Genomic DNA, 22,909 nt, shown 5'->3' on the forward strand with positions numbered 1-22,909 from the left:
GAGCTGGCTCCGGAGGCCTGGCTTAGGCCTAACATGGGCGAAGCCACTTCTGGAAGAGGACAGACATAGCCGCAGGCCCCATTTCACACACCTTCACAGCCACCACGTGCCCAGGCCTTGGTACAGACCTGTCAAGAAGCACCTCTTTACTTTAAGAGTCCCGTCCTTCCTCAGACACACGCGGCATCTGGGTATAGACAGCCTCCTTCAGGCGCTTCCCCACGAGGAAATGCTGCCGGCACCTGACAGGACCAGTGAATAGACAACACACTCGCGTCCCCAGGCCGAGAGTGCCCCACCCAGCTATGTAGGCCGGGAACAAACACAGCCCTCTCACAGGAAGGCTGCCACCCCAGAGCCTCAGAGCGTTCTGACTCGTTCCAGGCAGAACTGCCCAAACCAGTTCAGTGTCCTCACCATGCCCCTGACCCCTCATGTCCTCACTCCACCCCACCCCTCTCAGCTGTGACCCTAGAAGACCTGCACTCGACCCCTCACCTCCTCCCTCTGCCCCACTCCTGTCGTGCTCTGACCCTCCAAGCCCTGTCCCTGAACCATCACTTCCATGCCCCAGCTCCACCCCTCTGGAGCTCTCCTTCCAAACTCTGCTCCAGACCGCTCACCTCCCTTCCTCGTCCTGGCCCTACCACCCCATTCTCTGCCCCCCACAAGACCCGCACTTCTCAAGCCTCAGCCCCACTCCGGCCCCAGCCAGCCTTTTTCTCTGGCTATTCTTCCTGTTGCCTCTGGCTGCTCTGCTCTCAGCCACAGGGCTCTGCCTCTGCCCCTTTGCCCATGGAGAGGCGGGATGAAGAAAGCAGCAGCATATGAATGAGGACAGCTTCTGGGAGGTGGTCTGCTTCGGTGGTCCTGGATGGGGTTGGAGTCCAGGGGTGAGCATGGAGGGGACCTGTTTGTCGCTCCAGATCCTGAGGCTGAGTGCCGCCACTTACTTCTACCCGGGGAAGCATGGAGGCCCAGGCTGTGAGCACCTGGAGGGGAGAAGTGGTTAGCCAGCTGCTCAGGTCCAGTTTCTGAAGCCTCCCAGCCCCTTCAGACAGACAGGAGGCTCAGTAGCAGCTGAGGAAGATGAACCCAGGCCATTGCCTCCCCTTCCAGCCCGGTTCTTCCCCCAAGGAGGTTCCCGCTTCACTGCCAGCCTGACAACCTGTCTGCCTATCAGAAGACCTGAGATCAACCCCGGACTGTGCAGCAGCCCACAAGCCTTTGGAAAAACTCTGCTGCCACTAGAACTGGAGAGCCAATGGGACAGGCAGGCCCCGACCTTCCATGGACACTTGCTAGGGACAGTCTCTTAGGGACTTGCATGGCCTCTCTCCTGTATCCCGGATTATCAGTGTGTTTGTGCGGTGCGTGGGGGGGGTGAGTGGAGAACAGGGAGGAAACTAGACCAGAGAGCAAAGCAAGAGAACAAAACACAGACTGATGTGTTGTTGTTTCCAGTTTTCAGGTAGGTGTGGGAAAATATACCTTTACAGAATCCAGTTGGTAAAGGATGAATTTAAATTAAAACATTCCATCTTCTGCCTCCATCAACCAATGTTTCCTTCAAATATTTAAGCCAGGGAGACACAGCAGCCACGTATTCAGAGAAAACAAGAGCTGTCTCACAGCTTCCATCCAAGATTAGTTTATTTATTAGTTTATTTCATGTTCCCTCATTAACTGCAAAAAACGAGTGTAAAAGGGAGAGACAACTAGCTTGCACTCTCCCTCTCTCCCTCTCTTCCTGTCTTCTTACTTTCCTCAGTCCAACAGAGTAAGAAGATCTTAAAGAACGATATGCATGTTGGAAAACACAGAGAGACAAAACACACACCCATACATACACACATTTGGACAATATGAAGCCAGAAGAGGAATTGAGGCTCAAGTACTACAGCACCATCTAAAGTGAAAAAGCTAAGAAACAGCACCCAATCCCTATATTCAAACTCTATTAGCAGTGCGCGCGCACATGCGCGCGCACCCACCCACCCACCCACAATACAGAATTACAGAAAACTATGGATGTATGACTACCACACTATTCCACACATGGTGTTCACATGCCACACTGACATTTCCTCGTGAACAGTAGTGGATTCCCTCCAAGGTGCAGTGAGCTCAGCTTCCCACCCGAGGACTGGCTGAGCCCGAGCTCACCACCCTCCTCACATCCGTGGTGTACTGAGCTCTGCTTCCTACCAGACGGGGATCTCAGCCTGTGCTCACCACCCTGTTCCCCTCCGGGGTGTACTGAGCACTGCTTCCCACAAAACTGTACTCTGGGTACATGCTCACATCCCTCTTCCCCTCCGTGGAGCAGTTAGCTCCACTTCCCACCAGAGTGCACTCTGGGTTAATGATCACCACCTTTCTCTGCTCCTTGGTGCAGTGAGTTCGGCTTTCGTCAAGAGGGCGTTCTGCATAAATGCTCACCACCTTCCCCACACCCAGTGTGGTCCAATGAGCGGCACTTCCCAAAAGAGGGTGCTCACCACCCTCAATCCCTCTGTGCTGCAGTGAGCTCCACTTGCTACTAGAGTGCTCTCTGGGTGATGCTCACCACCTTTCACATTTCCGTAGTGCATAGAGTTCTGCTTCCCACCAGAGAATGCTCTGGGTGAATGCTCACAGCGACTTCTTTCCTGGTTCAGTGAGCTCAGCTGCCCACCAGAGGGCGCTCTGGGTGAATGCTCACAGCCATTTTCACCTCCCTGGTTCAGTCTTTCAGCCAGAGGGCGCCATGTGCTATTGCCCTTCGTAGTGCAGTGAGCTTTCTTTCCCACCAGAGGGCACTCTGGGTTAATGCTCACCGCCTTCCCCCACACCCATGTTGCAGTGAGGTCCACTACCCACCATCAGGCACTCTGGGTGAATGCTCACCACCCTCCTGCCTTCCCTGGCACACTGAGCTCCCCTTGCCACCAGAGGTCACTCTGGTGAATGTGCACTGCTGTACACCCTCCATGATGCAGTGATCTCCGCTTGCCACCGGAGGGCATTCTGTGTGAATGCTCAGCATCCTCCTTACCTCCATGGTGCAATGAGCTCTGCGTGCCACGATAGCGGTCTCTCAGTGAATGCTCATCACCTTCCCACACACCCGGTGGTGCAGAGAGTTCCACTTGCCACCAGAGGGCGCTCTGGGTAAATGCTCACCCCCTCCTCCCCTCTGTGGTGCAGAGAACTCCGCTTGTCACCAGAGGGTGCTCATGGTGAATCCTCACTGCCCTACACCAATCAGAGTTACAGTGAGCTCTGCTTCTGACAAGAGGGTGCTCTGTGTGCTGGGTCAATGCATTCCTCCCCCACCCCCGTTTAGCAGTGAGGTACAGTACGCACCAGAGGATGCTCTGGGTGAATCCTGACCGCCTTCCCCCTTCCATGTTGTGCAGTGAGCTCCACTTGCCACCAGAGGGCTATCTGAGTGAATGCTCACCACCCTCCTACCCTCCGTAGTGCTATGAACTCCTCTTCCCACCAGAGGAAAGCTGGATGAATGCTCACCACCCTCCTCCCCTCCATGGTGCAGTGACCACCGCTTACCACTAGAGGGCGAAGTGGGTGAATGCTCCCTCCCGTGTTGCACTGAGCTCTGCTTCCCACCAGAGGGCCCTCTGAGTCAATGCTCACAGCCATTCATCCCTCCATGGAACAGTGAGCTCTGATTACCCCCAGAAGGGTCTCTAGGTGAATATTCACTGCCCTAGATTATTCCGTAATGCAGTGAGCTCCCCTTCCCACCAGAGGGCGCTCTGGGCAAAATCTCACCGCCCTACACCAATCCCAGGTCAGTGAACTCCACATCCCACCAGATGGCGCTCTGGGTGAATAATCACTGCCTTTCAGCCCTCCATGGAATAGTGAGCTCCGCTTGCCACTACAGGGCCCTCTAGGGGAATATTCACCACCGTAGAGGCCCAGCAGTGCAGTGAGCTCCCCTTCCCACAAGAGTGTGCTCTGGGCAAATGCTCACAGCCTGCCCTCCCACCCCATGGTGCATTGAACTCTGCTTCCCAACAGAGGGAACTCTGGGTGAATGCTCACTGCCTTTGACTCCTCCGTGGAGCTTTGAGCTTCACTTCCTAGCAGAGGGCACTCTGGGTGAATGCTACCACTTTCCCTGTCTTCCCATTGTGCAATGAGCTCCACTTGCCACCAGTGGGTGATCAGGGTGAATATTCACCACCCTCCTCCCCACTTGGTGCAGTGAGTTCTGCCTGCCACCAGAGGGTGCTCTGCTTAAAGGGTCACTGCCTTCCCCACCTCCATGCTGCAATGAGCTCCACAACCAACCAGAGGGCGCTCTGGGTAAATGCTCACCACCTTTGACACCTCCGTGGAGCCGAGAGCTCCATTTCCCACCAGAGGGAGCTCTGTATGAATGCTCCCTGCCTTCCTCGACTTCCCAGTGTGCAGTGAGCTCCTCTTGGCATCAGAGGGTGCTCTGGCTGAATGCTCATTGCCTTTCACTCCTCCATGGAGCAGTGAGCTCCGCCTGTCAACAGAGGGTGCTCTGCATGAAGGGTCACTGCCATCCCCACTCCGTGGTGCAAGGAACTCCACTACCCACCATAGGGCACTCTGTGTGAATGCTCACCGCCATTCACCCGTCCATGGAGCAGTGAGCTCTGATTGCCCCAGAGGGCTCAATGGGTGAATATTCACCGTCTTAGAGCATTCTGTGATGCATTGAGCTTCCCTTCCCACCAGAGGGTGCTCTGGGCTAATGCTCACTGCCCCCCCTCCATGATTCAATGAGCTCTGAGTCCCAACAGAGGGCGCTCTTGGTGAATGTTCGCAGCCCTAGACCAATCCGTGGTGCAGTGACATCTGCTTACCACCAGAGGATGATCTGGCCAAATGGTCACAGACTTCCCCCCAGGGAGAGATCTTCGTGAATGCTCACTCCCTTTGATGACTCCGTGGAGCTGGGAGCTCCACTTCTCACCAGAGGCCCCTATACTCCAGACTGTGGTGCAGTGAACTCCACTTCCCAGCAGAGGGTGCTCTGCTTGAATGCTCACAGTTGTAGACCAATCCGTGGTGCAGTGACCTCTGCTTACCACCACAGGGCGCTCTGGGCGAATGCTAATAGTCTTAGACCAATCGCTGGTTCAGTGACCTCCACTCACAACCAGAGGGCAAACTGGGTGAATGCTCACTAACCGCCCTCCCGTGTTGCAGTGAGCTCCGCTTCAAACCAGAGGGTGCTCTGGGTGAATGCTCACCTCCATTCACCCCTCCTTGGAGCAGTGAGCTTCGATTGCCCTCAGAGAGCTCTCTGGGTGAATATTCACTGCCCTAGAGCATTCTATGATGCACTGAGATCCCCTTCCCACCAGAGGGCGCCCAGGGAAAATGTTCATAGTCTCCCCCAACTGTTTTGCAGAGAGCTCTGCTTCCCACCAGAGGGCGCTCTGGACAAATGATCACCGCCTCACCCCCCCTTATGGTGCACTGACCTCCACTTCCCATCAGAGGGCACTCTGATTGAATGCTCATCACACTCCTACCCTCCGTGATGCAGTGAACTCCGCTTGCCACCAGAGGGTGCTCTGCGTGAAGGTTCACTTCCTTCCCCACCCCCCAGTGTTGCAATGAGCTCCACTACCCACCAGAGGGAGGTCTGGGTGAATGCTCACTACCCTCCTCCCCTCCGTGGTGCTGTGAGGTCCACTTACCACCAGAGGGCATGCTGGGCTGGTGCTCACTGTCCTCTTCTCTGTGAATTGAATAACTCTAGCTCTCACCCTAACCTAGGTTTGTGGATTTCTGTGACTTTCTCAGTTGTGTCTTTGAATGTATTTTCAGAGTATATGAACTATCCTAACCCTTAAACCTCTCTACAGCCTCAAGATTTCTACTAAAGAAGGAATCCCAGCTTTTTTCCAATTTCTTTATTTTCCCATCCTAGCATAGAGCTCGGGGCTTGAGTACTTGGGCTTTCTCAAAGGTAGAGCTCTACCACTTGAGCCTAAGCACCCCTCTGGGTTTTTTCTATGTATGTGGTACTGAGGAATCGAACCAGCACCTTTGTGCATGCTAGGCAAGCACTGTACCAGTAGGCCAAACTCCTGGCCCTTCTTTCCAATTTCTATAGCACAAATCCTTTGCATCTTATGTGTTTTCATTACTCCCAGATTAAGCTGTACACTCCACATTCTTTTTGAGAGAAACAACTTTATTTGCATATGGTACCTATTTCACTAATGAGATGGATTGAATAAGATATGTCCTCCATAGTCTCCGTTGAAAAATGCTTACTCTCCAGATGGCAGTGGTATTTTCAAGGGTTTTGAAGAATCCAGAATGGGGGCCTAGCTGAAAGAAATTGTTCACTTGGGTCACACCACTAGGCCTTGCACTCAGGGCTTAGGTGCTGTCCTATAGCTGTATCACTCAAGCCTTGCACACTACCACTTCAACTCCACTTCTAGCTTTTTGATTCTATTGTCAGCTGAAAGTCTGTCTGGTGGATTTTTCTACTCCATATGACTTTGAACGATCTCAGCTTCCCGAGCAGCTAGGATTACAAGCATGAGCCAGATGCCCTGCACAAGCCTCACCGCTCACAAGATTATGCCCCACAAAACTGGTATACAAGGGACCAGGCTCCTGTCACATGACTTTTGAGAGACAACCCTCATTCAAATCACATCAGCAATCACCCATGGTTATAACTCAAGATATAAATTATTATGCAATTTTTTAAATTATTTTTTCTTCATTGTAGAATCTCCTAGAAGACTTAGCAGATCCCAGGACAGAAAAGGAAATGAATGTGTCAGTCTCTGAGTCTGAAGAATTTCCATTGCCTTCACTCTTCGTATAAACCAGAAGATATGCAGTTTCCTGCCTAAAAAGAGAGATTTATGAGTATAGTAAAATTAAACACATGTGGTTAAAGGACAGCAGGAATGAGGGTCATCAAGCTTCCAGGTGAGCAGAGCAAGTCTTCATCCAATCACCTACCACCCATCTCATCAAGGGATAGAAAACAGTGACTTGGGAAAGTCACTTCTATGCTCTTGTGAGTTGGAAAATCTTCATCTATCCATCACCTACCATCCATCTCATCAAGGAGAGAACAGTGAACTGGAATAGGCAGTTCTAAGCTCTTGTTAGTTAGCGCAAATCACAGCCAGCCTGATGCTAGATGGGTCACACCTGAGGATCACAGTTTGAAGTCAGCCTGGACAGAAAAATCTGTGAGACTCTAATCTGCAATATACTACTCAGAAAAAGCCAGAAGTATCACTGTGGTTCAAGTGGTAGAGATCCATTCTTTTGTACAAAGAAGCTCAGGGATAGCACTCAGGCCCTGAGTTCAAGACCCATGACCAGCAAATTAAATAAATAAGATAAAATAAGTGGCCTGGAGTGTGACCTAGTGGCAGAGTGCTTCCCTAGCATACATAAAGCCCTGGGTTCCATTTCTCAGTATCACATACAGAGAAAAAGCTGGAAGTGGTACTGTAGCTCAAGTGGTAGAGCCCTAGCCATGAGAAAGTACAAGGACAGTGCCTAGGCCCTAAGAACAAGCCCCTAAACTAGCAAAAATAAACAAATACAATCCCCAACCAAGTGGATAGGCATAGAAGGTGTGTCAGCCTTGACAAACTGAGGCAGCAGTAAAGGAGGGAAGGGGAGAAGGGAAGCGAAAGGAAAGGAGCCAATGTCCAGACCCCAACCCAGGCCACTTGAACATAGATAACTGAAGATGTCACCAACCATTTGTACATTTCTTAAATAATCCTGCCAGGTCCCAGGGGCACACAGCTGTCATCCCAGCCTCTTGAGAGGCTGAGACATGAGAATTACGGTTCACATTCAATCCCAGGCAGGAAAGTCTGTGAGATTCTTAGCACCTATTAACCATCAAGAAAGCTAGATAGAGCAGGACCCTTGAGAACAAAAAACACTCAAGGGCAGCACCCAGGCTCTGAGTTCAAGCCCTAAGATAGACAGACAGACAGACAGACAGACAGACACATGCACCCTTTAGAGATTCTAATTTGCAGCCCAGAATGCACAGGAAAGTATCTTCCTATTCTGGCAATTTATGACAGAATGCTCTAAAGTCCAGGTCACTATGAAAAAAAAACTAATCAACAATTTTATCACCATGAATAAAAGTCTTGCCCCTTCAATATCTTTGTGAAGTCCAGGTTCATAAAGCATACTGGAATCAGGGTGTTAAGACAAGTATCTCCAATGTTGTGTAAACCAACTGGGACTGTAAAGGAGCAAGAAAATAATGCCAAAAGAAAGATAAAGCATTCGTCAAAATTCATATGTTTTTCTAGAATCTAGTAAGGCCATGACATGTGAAATTCTCTCTGAGATACAAAGAATTCACTAGATAACCCTTAAATAATTAGGAGAGATGATATCAAGCATGAAACTTTGGAATGTTAACTGATGAGGTAAGTTTGAATAGCCTATTAGGAAAAAAACAGATGTCACAAAAAGAGTATTATTGATTGAAAAAAAGTAGTAGTGTAAGCATTTAGAGAAAGAGAAAATTCAAAAAGCAAACATTACGGCTGGGAGTTTGGCCTAGTGGTAGAGTGATTGCTTAGCATGCATAAAGTCCTGGGTTCAATTCCTCAGTACCACATACACAGAAAAGGTTGTAAATGGTTGTAAATGGCTCAAGTGATAGAGCTCTCGCCTTGAGAAAGCCCAAGATGAGTGGCCAGACCCTGACTTCAAGACCCAGGACTGGGAAAAAAATTACTGACTGCTTATCTGAGGGATTCATGGGTCCTTGGGGTTCTGGGACAGGTGAAATATCAACCTATCTGTGTCAAACTCCAGTGGCAGAATCCCCACCACAAAAATGGGGAGTAAGAACACCGGACCCAGTGGCTCACACCTGTCACCCTCCCTACTGGGGAGGCTGAGATCTGAAGATCAAGGTTCAAAGCCAGCGTGGGCACAAAAAACATTGAGACTCTTATCTCCAGTTAACCTATATGAAACCGGAAGGGGGCTGTGGCTCAAGGGAAGGGCGCTAGCCTAGAGCTGATGAGCTCAGGGACAGTGCCAGGCCCAGAGTTAAAGACCCATATAACACAAAAAAAGAAAACAAAGAAAGAAAAGAAAGGAGCTAGAGGAAGGAAAAAACAAACAGGACAGATCTGAGTGAGGAAGGTTCACCTGCTGCAACATTTCTAGCCAAGTGATGAAAAACCAGAAACAAATTTAGGGGCTATTAGCAATCCTGACACAATAGCAACTAATCTCCTAGCTATAACTCAGGTGCTGTCAAGATGAGCCGTTGAAAAGGGGAAGGACGCAAAAAAAGAAAGAAAGAAAAAAGAATAAAAACAGGGGAGAATGCAGGTGATCTCAAAATTCCTGTGGAAAGGTAATAGGATGGCTACTATCTGCAACACATTCACTGAAAGCAATGTCACAAGTTACTTCACTGAATGCTCCCAACCTGCTAGGCTAAAAACTGTTTGCTCCATTTCAGATGTACAAATTGAAGTACGGGAGACAAAGACTTACCAATCACAGGCTCTGAGGCTTCAGAGTACTGTCAGTGAGAAAAATGTTGCTGCACAGTTCGAAAGAGAGAAATGAGACACTCCTGACCATGAGGGTAGTCCCAGGGACTGAGACATTCTCTTAGCTGCACTCTCTTTTTTCTCTTCATGCTGTTGTCTTCATTTGTCTCACTATGTTCTCCTGGGCACTCTAACACAGCCTAGCAAGTACTCTATTCATGCAAATACCCTTACATGTACCCTAACAGGTACTCCAATGTACTGCAACACATAGCCAAACATAGCCTATCACATATCCTAACCCATACTCTATAAACACTGACAGATATGGTAATGAGGACCCTAAGGTATAGTGTAAGCCATAATTATACTTACAGGTACCCTAACTCATAGCTTAACACAAACCCAGATATCTGAACCCTAAGCCAAACCCTAATGCCCTTACACATACCTTGACCTCAACATGTATCCAATATGTAGCCTAACACATACAGGTACCCTTAAATGCATCCTAACGTGTACCCTGATGTACCTTAACACATGCTCTAACACTAACACTAACCAATACAGTAATGTATGTCCTAAACCTAATGCATAACTTAACATGTACCCTAATCATATCCTAAATAGATCATTACCATGAACTCTAAGGCTAGGTACTCTTACCTGCACCCTACATGTACCCAAATGTAACCCAAGACATACCTAAGCATGCTTTAATAGTAACCAAAACAACAACTCTAACCAATACCCTAACAACACATACTAAATGTAACCAATGAACTAACACATATCCTAACATGTACCCTAAACTTAATACCTATCCTGATATGTACCCTAACCACTAATACAGACCCTAAATTATATATACCCCAACATGTACCCCAAATGCATGATATAACACAACCCTAGAGTTTTCCCTAACCCTAATATGTATCATAACATGTTCCCTAACATACACTCCATCATACATTTTTAATTCTTGCCCATAACCACTCCTTGACATGTACCCTAACCTATATCTTATCGTGTACCTCAGAATGTACCTGACCATTAAAGTGTACTTTAAATGAACTTTAAAAATTAACATGTACCACCCTGCCTAACAAGTACAAGTACCCTAGCAGTACTCAAAAACACCCTTACAGGCACCCTAACGTGTACCTCAAGTGTACACTAACATAAACTCTCATCTGTGTCCTATCCCTAACAGGTACCTTAATCCAAAACACTCCCTAACATGTACCATAACCGTAACATGTACCCTAACATATACCCTAAACATGAAATACATACAGAATCAAGTACTTGAACACACACTCTAAATCGCATAGGTGCAGTACATGCACCCTAGCATGTCCCCGACACCTACACCAACACTTGCACTAACATGTAAACTAGACCCTAACCCTAACAGGTACCTTAAACCAAACATTATCTTAACATGCTCCCTAAAATGTACCTTGCTATACACCCTAACTCTGCCATACTCACATCTTAACATGTGCCCTAACCCAAACTCATACCCTAACAAATTACTGTCATGCACCACCAAACTTATGCCTCACCCTAAACCATCTGCTAGCCCCAATCCATATGTAACTGCATAACTCACACTTTGTACAATCCTAATCCACTCCCCAAACCTACATAACCCCTTTCCTAACAAGTTCTTTGCTCCTCACCTGTTCACTAACACACTTTGAAGACCGTTCCATAACACATCCAAACCCCTAAACCATCCCATAAAGTTCTTCCTCACAAGTTCCTTAACCTTCAACCTTTCCTGAACCCTTATTAGAACATTTCCCCCCACTACATCCCCAACTTCACATTTTGTCTCACATATGTCCTACATTCTGCCCCAACCTTAAACCTGACCTGTACCATAATCCAAATGCTAATCTTTTCCACAACGACTACCAGATCCATACCATTAACCCATTCACTAAACATAATTCCCTATCTTTCTGTAACACATAACACTAACCATAACTTATTAACCTGCTATATAAGCGTAACAGAAAACCCACCACCAGCTCAAACCTGTTTCTGAACCATGACTACAAAGCTCATTATAACTTCCATGCTGAGTAACCTCAATAATACCCAACCTTAACTCTACCCTTAACATCAACAACCCTAGACCTGAACCATAACCTCAATCATACCAACCCTAACAACCCTAACCATGTAACATCACCACTGACACTAAAAACACTATTCCTTAAACCTACTGTTCCTCCCCTAGTTTTGAGGGATAGGTTGGGGTTGCTGAAATGTGTTTGGAACACACCTATGCTACTAATTTGAGTTAGTAAATGGTTTAGGATGAGGCATAAATTGGTAGGCACCATATGATCCATGTTAAGGTTATGGATCCCCTAAACAAATCTTGACCCTATAATTAACATCAACAAATCTATTCTGTACCATTAACATCAACAAGTCTATTCTGAACCCTAACCTAACAATAGTAGCCTTAACAACTCTGCCCCCTACCACTATCCCAGACAACTAACAATCTTAACTCTTTAACCTACATCTAGACCCCAACTTAACTGACACCAGAGTGTCCTGCATCCTTGGTGGTAGGTGGTCTTCTTTTTAGCCAATATTACAGAGAATCATAGCACTCTATCCCACACCCTAACACATGCACACACAGCAGGTGTATGAACAGAGTGGGTCAGAGTTGATAAATGCATTAGGCAACAGTGAACATATGAATTTGAAGAGAGAGAGCTGGGTTGGGGCCGAGAGTCATCAGTTGTTCTGGCAGTTCACAATTTACCAAGCAGGAAGGAGTAGGCCTCCCTTCCTCATAAATGCTTTCATCCCCTTGTCTCTAGGTACCAAAAGCAAAGACACTGGAGGCCTAAGTTGGACCTCGCTCCAGCAAAGCAGGTACTGATCTATATACCTGAATTCTATGCTCTCAATTCAAAACATGAAGACTCTCCAACTGTGGTCATCATTGTCATCACTGTCATTGTCCTTGTTGCCACCATCCCTTCTTCTTCTTCTTCTTCTTCTTCTTCTTCTTCTTCTTCTTCTTCTTCTTCTTCTTCTTCTTCTTCTTCTTCTTCTTCTTCTTCTTCTTCTTCTTCTTCTTCTGTTCCTCTTCCTCCTCCTATTCCTCTTCATCCCTTCCTTTTCCTACTTCTACTCTTCTTCCTTTCTACTTCTTCCCCTTCTTCTTCCACCCTCCTTCTTATTCCTGCTCCTCCTCCTCCGTCCTCTTCTTCTGCTTTCATCCATTGTTCTTCTTCCTTCTTCTTTTTTCTTCCCCTTTCCTTCTTTCTTCTTTTCTACCCTCTTCTTTCTTCCTTTCTTCTTTTGTCTTCCTTCTTCCTTCTTTCTTCCTTTCTTCTTTATTGTTGTTCTTCCTTCTTTTTCTTTCTCCTTCTTTCCTCCTCCTTTTTTTGGGCCAGTCCTGGGGCTTGAACTCAGAGCCCAGGCACTGTCCTTGGACATTGTCAAGGCAAGTGCTCATCCACTTGAGCCACAGCACCACTTCTGGATTTTTCTGTCTGTGGTACCAAAGACTGGTTTTTTTTCTGTTTACGGTACCAAAGAATTGATCCCACAGTTTTGTGTATACTAGGCTAACACTCTACCATTAGTCAAGGCTCCTGGCCCCTCCCCAGTTGGCCTTCTGACACTGGGTACATTTTCTCTTCTGAGTGAACACAGGAAGAGGAAGTCAATGTACCACAAATGCTAGGCATACAGGACCCTGGTTAAGGATAAACAAGACCTGGAAGGTCTGACAGAGAAGTTAAAGTGCTAGGATATACCTTCTGCTTCCCTCCAAAGATTCATTTTAGAAACTTGACAAAACCCCACTTCTGAGGTATAAAATGGAGGGCTTAGTGTGGAGTTGCTGACCTAGATTGTGGAGAGCTGTGAACATAATACCACAGAAATTCACCCATGCAATTTGAAATACCTTAGAATGCCTGAAAAATATATGTCAGATGTATATAATGAAAGCATAAACAGCTGTCACTCATCCCCTCACTCCCTAACCCACATGACCTATAGAAGACATTGCTAAAAGCTCAGTGAAGACTCAAATATGAGGTTACAGACTTAAGATAAAGCTGTTGTGGCAAAAGGTGCCCTGACATGTACCAACTTAACAGGCAGGAAAGCATAGACTGCCCTTCCTCACACATGTCTTCATTCCATTCACCAGTCTTTGGTATGAACATGACTGGAAGCAGTTAAAAACCTGGTACAGACTTAAGACACGAGGTTTGAGACAGAAAATTGTCATGAGTCTATGAAAGCAGGTTAGGGTTAGGAGGTGTCAGTCAATCCAGTTTAACCTTAGACAACAAAAATCATATTCTTCACACACAATTCCAAGTGTCTGGACTCCAAGATTTTTCTGATACTCAGCACATTTTGCCCCAAAGCACTTACGGTCAGAAGAAATCAACACAAACAGACAGTGAAGATGCTCGAATTGCTCCACACCTCAGTGGGATCCTGTATATGGACAGAGGAAAACAAAACAATTGCTGGTTCAGTTCAGTTCAGAAAGTGTCACTTAAATCATTCGCTGACAGGTAAAAACTTTGAATTTTAAAGTGTGTTGGTTAGATATTCTCACTTCCTGAATGTACTAGGACAGAAATGATTTGTAAAATACAAAGGCACTCTGTTACCTTCATTTTTCTAACCTAAATAAATGCACCTAAAAGAAAGATAATCATTAATAACTGTGGCATTAGTAGTTTCAAATCCAAACTTGAAACCTGAGGGATATTTCTCAGTTAAAAGAAAAGCTATTAGGCAGGTATTAGGTGTAGGTATTAGGTATTAGGTGACTTAACCTGAAAGAGAACTAAACGGGGGAATGGCTTTTTTATTAAACTATATTGGCCCCCTCCAGCAGACAAAACATAACAACCTTACAAAAACACAAGGCAATGGCAGGGAATCAGTGGCTCACACTTGTAATCCTAGCTATTCAGGAGGCTGAGACATGAGGACTGCAGTTCAAAGTCAGCCTGGGCACTAAAGTCTGTGAGACACTTATCTCCAATTAATCACAAGAAAACCAGACGCTGTACTGTAGCTTAAGTAGTAGAGTGCTAGCCTTGAGATGAAGAGCTCCGGGACAGTGCCCAGGACCACAGTTCTAGCCCCAGAACAGACCAAAAATAAATAAATAAATAAATAAATAAATGAATAAATAAAACCACAAGGCAAAGTGGGCAAGCAGGACAGAAAGGCCATCTACTCACAAGAAGAACTTACTTTGTTGTATTTAAAATTCCATTTATGGAGTGCTCTCTTCCATTGTTGGTAGAAGTGGGAAGATCAAGTTTCTAGGCCTGATGTGGCTAAATCTGGAGATCCTGTCTAGAAAAAAGAAACAAAAGCAAAAATGCGCTGGAGGTAAAGCATTAAATGATAAGCATTTCATTCTGACTGAATAGTTAGCAATCCTACTACGCAAGGCTACTTTTAGCAATATTTATGACTCTCATGAAGAAAGTGCATATGTATAGGGGAGACAATCAAATTCTCTTACCCTTTTATAAATGGAGTTGAACAAGTCATAACTTTAGGAAAGGTATAGTAGTAAGTCTAAAGTCAATTCTTTGCTTCAAAATGAAATAACAGAACTGATCCATGACTACATTTGATAACCATTAAAAACTAGTCTCTGTGTACTGGCAAGATAATCGATAGCATAGGTATTTGTTCTACTTCATTATCTCTACTTACATCTCTTTATCTTAGATGAGCCCAATTGACAGGGGACGATAAAAAGGAGCCAGGATCTGAGCTTTGTGATGCACTTTAAAAACAGTGGCATATCAGGATGGAGGTCTAAGAACAGCATGTAGCATCATCTGAGCAGCATGTGCCTGGGATCATTATCCCTGATGTCCAGGTGCTTATAGGCTGCAGATTGACAGCTTTCCCTGGTATGCGCATCAGAGACTTAACTTCCCAGTATCCTCCAGGCTTTTCAGAGACATATGCATGTGCTTAACCTAATCCCTCTCTTGTGTCCTCACTGACTCCAGAGACCATGCCCACTGAAGAGGTCCTTTTGTGCCCTGGCTGGCTTTGAATCTTGATCCTCAGATCTCAACCTGGTAGGATGACAGGATATTATTATTTTTAAACAGAGAGTCACAGCTGTGGAGAGAGGACTGGACTGGGGATTTTCAGGACTGGCCTTATTGTCTGCCTGTGCAAAATCTAGAAATTTTCTAGCTCTCTAGGGCCTCATTTTGCTCCTAGGTGTTGTAAGGTGAAAGGAGAGTACTTGTCTCTACTTTGGAAACTGGGTTGTGCCTTATGGACTGACCTGGGACAGGTCACACATTGTTTGTGCTAGAATAGACTCTACAAGGCATAATCAAACAAGTACTGTATACACAGGTGCGTTGTGCTTACTGGAGGACTTTTCCTATGCAGAAATTGTCTTGGATCACAGCCCTGACTAAGAGGAAAATCATCCTTCCAGAAGATAAACAGGAGTGTGTGTGTGTGTGTGTGTGTGTGTGTGTGTGTGTGTGTGTGTGTGTGTGTGTTTTAAAGTAGAACTTGGCTGGACCCTTGTGGCTATTGTCTGTAATCCTAGCTACTCAGGAGGTTGAAATTTGATGATCATACTTTGAAGCCAGCTTAGGTTTCCACCATTGTACTTTCAGAATTCTGGTGTTGAAAGCTGTGGGGAACAGGCAGGGATGGATGGATGGCTTACTCCTGATACAGCCAGTCAACACTGAATGGGCAGGCTGGCCAAGTGGCATGCCAGTGTAAAATCTGAGTCTTCTTTCGCTATACTTTTCTCTTTAGGTGCATGACAGATAGGACTATTGTGAGAATAAAATGTGCCAAAGTATCCAAAGTAAATAGATCTTGTTTATTCTAGACACTTAAGGTACAAAGTTTGCCCCCTTCCCTCTTAAAAGTCCAGGGCAAAATAGTTAATTATTGAGCTGAGCATGGGTGGCTCATGCTTGGAATCCTATCTACTCAGGAGGCTGTGATGTGAGCATAAAGATTTAAAGCCAGCCCGGGCACAAAAGGATCTGAGACTGTTATCTGCAATTAACCTCCACAAAAGATTGGAAGTGGGGCTTGGCTCCAGGGTAGGGGCCCTAGCCTTGAGCTAAAGAGCTCAGGGACAGAGCCCAGGCTGATTTCAAGCCCCATGACCCACAAAATAATAATAATATCAACAACAACAATAACAATAATAATATTAACACAACAACAACACAAGCCAGGTGCCAGTAGCTCAGGCCTATAATCCTAGCTACTGAGGAGGTTGGATTTGAGGATCTCAGTTCAAAGCCAGCCAAGGAATAAAAAGTTCCTGAGGTTCTTATCTCCAATTAAGCACCAGAAAACCAAAAGTGGTGCTGTGGCTCCAAGTGCTAGAGTCCTCGCCTTGAACTGAAGAGCTCAGGGACAGTTTGCAGGCACAGAGTTCAAGCTCCACCACCAACAAAATAATAATAATACAGAGATAGTGAATGCTGGTGGCTCATGACTGTAATCCTAGCTATTCAGACGGCTGAGATCTGATGATCACCATTCAGAGCCAGTCTGAGCAGGAAAGTCTGTGATACTCTTAATCTTAAGTAAACTACCAAAAGCAGACAATAGAACTGCAGCCCAAGTGCTAAACCACTAGCCTTGAGCAAAAGAAGCTCAGGGTAAATACCCAGGCCTGCAAATTCCAACACCTGTAAAAACACACAAAAATAAAAAAAAAACACCACAACCAACACCAACAACAAAAAATAGAGACAATCAGATCTAAAATATTTTTTAAAGGAAGACAGGGAGAAAGGAAAGGAAGAAAGAAAGAAAAAAGGTGTAAAGGAGGAGGGGAGGAATGGAAGAAGGGAGAGAAAAGGAAGGGGGGAGGAGAATGAAAGGGAAAGTTGAATATATTTATTTTCTAACAAAAAAAGTTAAAGTAGAAAACCTAGAGAGATTTCACTCTGATTTTCTAATTACACATGATTTTTCAAGTTCAGAGCCCTCAAGCATAAAAGTCAACTGTGTCTTGATGAAATAAAACCAGGACTTCCCTTGCCGAAGGCTTCAGGCCATATTTATGGGCCTTCTTGCCCTCTCCTGGGCAAGAAGTGGGGAGACTAGAAAATGACTTATTAGCATAGATTCATTGTCTTTGTGACTTATTCCATAGACTGACTTTGCTTTGCTATCCATCATGAAATGTGTATTCTACTTCTAGAGCCCTGAGGGACACCACGGTCTTTCAGAAAAAGGAGCCTATCTGTTGGCTAGATTCAGACACAGGAGGCATCTATTGGCAATTCCTTGCTGGATGTTTCTTATCTATAAAGTACAAGTGACTCAAAACAAATTCAAGGTCATCCTAGGTTACAAGATATCTTAGGAACCACCCTAAATAGCCCCAAGCTCTTGGGATCTCATCTGCATAGCCCTGATTTGCAATGTTTCTTAGACTTCAGACACCTGTGAATTTATGTGACCTCCTCCAACACATAAATGCTCATTGATTTGATGATGTATAAATATATCTATCCTAAGGCATGTGCATAGGTATTGGTACTCGGGCCTGGCACCTTTGTGGCTTGCTTGATCATGCTTGATGCTATACGATTTGAGCAGTGCCTCTAGCCTGACTTTTTACTGTTTAATTGCAGATAGAGTGTCTGGGACTTTTCTGCCTGGCCTGGCATTGAGTTTTGATCCTCTAATCTTGGTCCTCTAAGCAGCTATGATTATTGGCACTTTGCCCAATTCCTCCTTTTTTGCCAGTCCTGGGGCTTGAACTCAGGGCCTAAGTACTACCCTAGGGCTTTCTCAAGGATAGAGCTCTACAACTTCAACCACACCACTGCTTTGGGGATTTTTTATGTATGTGGTATTCTAGCTTTGAGCTGGGATCCTCAGAGCTAATCCTTGCTAGGATTATAGGCATGAGCCACCAGTACCCAGTACACACACACACACACACACACACACACACACACACACACACACACACACATAATTCATTTTTTCTTTATTTGTTTGTCTTTTTGTCAGCCCTGGGCTTGAGCTCACAGCCACAGCACTGTCCTGGGATTTTTCTCAAGATGAGACCTCTACCACTTGAGCATCTGCACCACTTATTGCCTTTTCTTTTTTTTTCTATGGATGTGGTACCGAAGAATCGATCCTGGCTCTTTGTGCATGCTAGGCAAGCACTCTATCATTAGGCCAAACTCCCAGCCTTCCCTCTTCTCCCTTTTTCTCCCCCTCTCTCTCTCCCTCTCTCACAATTGTGAAAACAAGATGATTGGGAGGGGTCAGTACCCAAACCCTCCCAAAATCTAGCTTTCCCAATCGATATCTTTTCCAGTTTTTAGACCAGTATGGGTTATTTAGCTGCAAGATTCTATCTCAAATATTGAGGTAGAACATATCATAAATATAAAGTAGGAGCTACTGAACTGTTTTCCTCACAATGGTAAAGAAAACAATAAAGCCATTAAGCCATTTTACATCGACAATTAATTTTTACTAGTTTGAGACCTAATTATTTGTAACAAAAAATAACTTTTCTCATTAAATTGGTATTTGGTTTTTATTAACTCAATAATAAACAGAAGTAATTGATAAGTTTAATGCCATAAAGATAGAATTCTCACAAAAAATAACTGATATCATTAAATTGGTATTTGGTTTTTATTAACTCATTAATAAACAGAAGTAATTGATAAGTTTAATGCCATAAAGACAAAATTGTCACTGAATTCTTGAATCAGAGCTTAAGAAATATATTGATTCTATTTGAAGGAATAGACCACAAAAGAGTGGTCTAATTTGAACTACTTTTTAATATTTAAAATATCATACAACTTTATATGGAAATATAGCTTAGACCTAAGTTTTTCCTCTTCCATATCATAAATTTTATGTGATTTAGAGTAAACAATAAACAAGTTGTGCTAATTTTCAAGATTTTTTTACCTTTAACTTGTACTTTATAATTCTACAGATTCTAAGTTTATTGTATTTAATTTTATGCTAATGACAGTAACAACCAAGAATTCTGTGATAGACAAGGAAGCTTAGAGACTGATGTTCTTACATAATGACAAATCTATAATAAGATTCCAGTTCTAGAGGCATCATCTATTCTGACAAGTTACCCTGAAAATATAAATGAAAGCCAGATGCAGTAGCTAATGCCTATAGTCCTAGCTACTCAGGGGTCGAAAATTGGAGGCTTAAGCTTCAAATCCAGCCTGTGTGAGTCTTATCTCCATTCACCAGCAAATATCTGGTAGTAGAGCTGACCTAAGCGGTAGAGTGCCACGCCTGAGAGAAATACAAAAGGAGAGTGCCAGACCCTGAGCTCAAGTTCCAGTATTAGCGTTTTTTAGATTGTATTTTGTTCTTAGGGTGATGTAATGAAGGGTTAGAGTTACATTTGTAATATTAGTATTTTTCAAAGTGAGTATTCTATAGTTGTATCACTAAGAGGAAAGAACTCCTATGAAAATCAATAGGTAGTGAAAATTTTACTAAAATTATACTTTATAGTAGTTTCTAAAATTTTGTCTGGAGAGTGGTACATCTGGAAGACACGTTAATAAGGGTGAGAAGTTAGTGATTTTGAATCAAATTCTTTAAGCTACTGGGGATATTTATATAGATTTTTTAATTGGGTTACTTCCTTAGGGAAAATTTTAATATAATATCTTAAAATTCCTGCCTACAAACAAAAAAATCGATCAGGTTACCAGATTGCTCCTCTGACTCTTTCTCTCAGTGCTGCTGAAAATTTATATTTCTCTTTGATACTTCTGTGCAGAGAACTCTAGTGTCTCTTATTTAGAAATGTAGAATTGACATTTAACAAGAACATTCTCTCATACCAGTTCTGGCAGCGTAGGGGAAAGTTCACAACCAAAAAATTGATCTTAAGTAAGCTTTAGCAACACAGAGATCTTAGTCACAGAGGAAAAGGGCAGAAACCCCTCACAAGAAGACAGGGTGGAAGGGCGGCAGCTGCTCAGAGCTGCTGCGGAGACAAAGCTGCTCTTCTGAATCTGAGCAGTCAGGGCTTCTTGCGGCACAGACCTGCTGGCTGCAGATACAGCCACACAGCCTGCGCGATTCCAGTGCCGTCACCCGGGCATGCACGGACCTGCCAGCTTCATGGAACCGGAGAATCCAACAATTTGTGGATACCTCCGAGGAGAAGTTTCCACTTCTGCTCACGGAACGGCATTGTGAGGGTGCCCCCTCCCCCAAAAGCTGAGAGAAGAGCCATCTTTACTGCTGGGAAAGACCCAGGCAAAGCAATAGTAACCTGAGAGTTGGTTCTGGCAGCGCCATCATTCTATAGGGCAAAGGATTTCCCAGATATCCCTTATCCGGAAATCTGGCCCAGAGCTGCTGAACTCCATCCCCTGCACCAGCCACAGGCCTGGTAAGCATAGCCACAAGCAAATCTTTCAGCTTCATTTTTTCTTTCTTTTTTTCTTTCTTTCTTTCTTTCTTTCTTTCTTTCTTTCTTTCTTTCTTTCTTCCTTCCTTTCCTTTCTTTCTTTCTTTCTTTCTTTCTTTCTTTCTTTCTTTCTTTCTTTCTTTCTTTCTTTCTTTCTTTCTATTATTGTAATTAATAAAAGGGTTACATGAATTTTGCCAGATAAAAGGTGCATTAATTCACATATATTGATACCCTTTCACATGTCTTGGTACCCATTACCCTCCCCTCCACCCCCCCTTTCTTGGTTTCCCCCCCTTCCCTATCCAATTTAAAATAACCAAATACAAATAAGTCCAATATATCAGATAACAAAGTGAGATACTGTAACAATATGAGATAACCAAGGGACAGCAAAGGAGATGAGAGATAACATAGTACATTAAGGACAACAATCATTCATTGTATGGCTTTTGTTTCAATATCCTGGAGGTCCTTTCAATTAGCTTCATACTATATGGCCTTATGTATCAAGGTTTTCCTCTATCACAGATCTCTGCTAGTAGAGCCCACGGATTCTACTGATTGCGACAAATGAGGGGAACCATTGAGCCTAAGTTCCTTTGAGTCTGGCTTACTTCACTTAATATGATTTTTTCTAAGTCTTTCCATTTCCTAACAAATGGGGTGATGTCATTTTTTCTGACAGCAGCATAGAATCCCATTGTGTGCAAATACCACAACTTGTTGATCCACTCCTCAACTGAGGGACATCTAGGTTGGTTCTGTATTTTTGCTATGGTGAATAATGCTTCAAAAACATTGTTGTGCTAGTGGATTTAGTATGCCCTAGTTTCTGGATGGTTGGGTAAATGCCAAGTAGTGGAATTGCGGGGTCATAGGGGAGCTCTATGTTTAGCCTTTTGAGGCACTGCCATAGTGCTTTCCTTACTGGTTGAACCAGTTTGCACTCCCACCAACAGTGTAGTAGTGATCCCTCCTGGCCACATCCCCTCCAGCATCTGTTGTTATTCATTTTCCTGATCTTGGCCATTCTAACTGGAGTGAGGTGGAATCTTAGAGTTGTTTTGATTTGCATTTCTTTTATGACCAGAAATGTTGAGCATTTCTTCATGTGTCATTTTTGTTTCTTCTTCAGAGAAGACTCTCTTTAAGTCTTTGGCCCATTTTTAATGGGATGTTTGTTACTTTGGGGATTAGTTTTGGAGTGATTCAATTTTTTGAGCTGTTGATATATTTTAGATATGAGGCCTTTGTCAGTTGTTTGGTTGGTGAAGATCTTCTCCCACTCTGTAGACTTCCTAATTAATTTACTAGCTATGTCCTTTGCCATACAAAATCTCTGCAGTTAATGCAGTCTCACTTATCCAGCCTTTCTTTTATTTGCTGTGATTCTTGGTCCTTATTAAGAAAGTTTCGACCTGTGCCAAGGAGGCCTAGTGTATCTCCTATTCCTTCTTGTAAAGTTTTCAGTGTGTCAGCTTTAACCTCCAGGTCTTTGATCCATTTGGAGATAATTCTAGTGCAGGATGACAAAAAAGGATCCAACTTTAGTTTTCTGTAGGTGCTTAACCAGTTCTGCCAGCACAACTTGTTGAAGAGGCGGTCTTTCTTCCAGTCTATTTTTTGGCTCCCTTGTCAAAGATTAGGTGACTCTAAGTCTGTGGTTTAATATCTGGGTCCTCAGTTCTATTCCATTGCTCTTCAGGCCTGTTCTTGTGCCAGTACCAAGCTGTTTTGATAATTATACCTCTGTAATAGAGTATAAAGTTTGGAATTGAAATTCCTCCTGCACTCCTCTTTCAGCTAAGCAGTGTTTTTTGCTATACGGGGTCTTTTATTATTCTATATGAAATTTTGCATTGCCTCTTCTATTTCTTTAAAGAATGCCATTGGCATGTTGATG

At 44.4% G+C, this 22,909-nt stretch overlaps 1 pseudogene; it reads right to left on the reverse strand.

The window, feature by feature from the left end:
• LOC150060342 (ubl carboxyl-terminal hydrolase 18-like) overlaps window positions 1–22,909 on the reverse strand; it is a 113,610-nt pseudogene that overhangs the window by 51,169 nt on the left and 39,532 nt on the right.

Source organism: Megascapheus bottae, chromosome 7 (assembly GCF_031878675.1).
Source record: "Megascapheus bottae isolate mThoBot1 chromosome 7, mThoBot2.hap1, whole genome shotgun sequence".
In the NCBI taxonomy this organism is placed as follows: Eukaryota; Metazoa; Chordata; class Mammalia; order Rodentia; family Geomyidae; genus Megascapheus; species Megascapheus bottae.